Genomic DNA, 2,500 nt, shown 5'->3' on the forward strand with positions numbered 1-2,500 from the left:
AATGGTGTTAATACTTTTGTTGCGTTTTGTGATTTAATTCAGCGGAAAGCCTTTCCACAGCGAAATTGTCTATAGGCTAAAATGGCAAATCGAGAGGTCCATAGGATAGCTTATTTTCTATTTATGACGAGATTGGAGGGAATAAACGTATAAATAAGTAAATAACAATAAATACGTCATACATAAAAATATAGATACATGAACAAATAAATTAGTTAATAAGGATATATGTAAACAAGTACGCAAACATGTATACAAAACATGCAAAAAGTAGAACGCAGTGACTAACAATACATCATGTTGCTTAGATGAACTAACCCAACTGAATCTCTAAAGTTTAAAATGAATTACATCCCTCAATCTTTACGAAAAGTTTTCTCCGTTCATTATCTCACAGCAATTGCGTCTACGTAATTCTAGGTTATATCTACACCATGGCAACGTAAGATCATTATTACTCGTACTTGTCTAGTTAAGTACATATTTACATTATTTCACTAAACTATTTTGCTAAATTTTATTATTTAAATACTTATTCTATCTCCAACCAGGGTATTTTATTCAGGTAATTGAAAAACCTTCCCAGAGAATTAATGTAAATAAGATTTCTATTGTATGATATCTTGACTGATATCTAATTCACTGTTATAGTCGTGATCACTGGTATTATACCTGTCTAAATAGGATAGAAATTATTTTTGACGTAATTCTTTTGTTCCCTTTAGTATTATTACCTTTATGAACGCTATCACTTGTAGTGTAATATCTTTCTTCTGCTCTATTTCCTGCACCTTATCGCTTCCTTCTGTCTTCCATCTTTTTTCGGCTCCATCTGTTTCATTTCCTCCTGGTCATCGTCGTTGTCGTTTGTTGTAGTCGTCGTCTTTGTCGTTGTTTTCGTTGTCGTCGCCTTCGTTGTTGTTGTTGTCGTTGTCGTCTTCGTCGTCATCATTATCATCATTATCGAAGTCGTCATTGTCATTCTTGTCGACATGGCAGTTATCATCGTTGTCATAGTCATCTTTATTGTTGTGGTCACTATGACGTCATCATTCATCGTCGTCGTCGTCGTCGTCGTCGTCGTCGTCGTCGTCGTCATCATCATCATCATCATCATCATCATCATCATCATCATCATCATCATCATCATCATCATCATCATCATCATCATCATCATCATCATCATCATCATCATCATCATCATCATCATCATCATCATCATCATCATCATCATCATCATTGTCGTCGTCGTCGTCATTGTCGTCGTCACCGTACTTGTTGTCATCATCGTCACCATCAACATCAGCTTCTGAATCAACGTCTTTGTCATCATCACCATCATTTCCCATTTGTATGAAACATACGCCACGTTTGCCAGGAACAATCAAAATAGCATCGTTAGAAGAGACCTGCCTTTTGTTATCCTTACCCCCAACAATAAGGTCGCCTACGCCAATGTCATTATTTCTGTCGTTGTCTTCATCGTTATATTTACCTTTTATCGTTATCTCTTTCGTTGTTATCCTCTTGTTTGTCACTGCCATAGTTTCATCACCTCTTCATTTTGTGGTAACTCTCTAATGCCAATACATTTTGTCTTGGTGTTATTATTTTGTGCTCTTGTTTCACCATCATTACCATCAGTCTCCCTTGATGAAAACATAATTATTAACTCAGACTGATCTGGATCACAAAAGGATATATTTTGGTTCAAAGAATCTGATGTAGTTTTTATTTATTACAGAGAAGTAGTCATATCTTATGTAGACTACATTTATAATGGAGTTTGCCTTTTAGATTCCAGGTTAAATCTGGACTCGAGTATCTGAAACTAAGTCAAACTAAGTTAAACCATTTTTCATCACACGAGGCGATTACTGCAACACTGGAAAGCCAGTTGAGAGAAGATGTCACGATGACTCTAGTTAGAACGTATAATTTCTTCAGTTACTTCAAGAGGAACAAAGCTCGGCCGCATTTTGAATGTCCCTTTTACTGTGGATTTCCTTGAATCACCAATCTATTGAAAGAACAACATCTGGTTCGATGTGATAAATGAAAGATGATTTGGAAAAAGACGTATGGTATTGAATGGGGATAATATAGAGAGACTATTTAAATCTTGGACTACGGCCAGTCTCGTAAGCAACGTCCAGTTTACATATCAAAGATGCCATGGCTGAGAAAAACAAAAATAGATTGAGAAAGATCGGTCCAACTTTGATTTAACTCCACACCGTCATAACATAATACTGTGTCCTTACACGCACGCACGCACACACACACACACACACACACACACACACACACACACACACACACACACACACACACACACACACACACACACACACACACACACACACACACACACACACACACACACACACACACACACACACACACACACACACACACACACACACACACACACACCTACACCTACCTACCTACCTACCTACCTACCTACCTACCTCATGGCGCTGTGGTTAGAGTTCTC

Source organism: Oratosquilla oratoria, chromosome 11, assembly GCF_046742065.1.
Source record: "Oratosquilla oratoria isolate Oo_2021 chromosome 11, ASM4674206v1, whole genome shotgun sequence".
Taxonomy (NCBI): Eukaryota; Metazoa; Arthropoda; class Malacostraca; order Stomatopoda; family Squillidae; genus Oratosquilla; species Oratosquilla oratoria.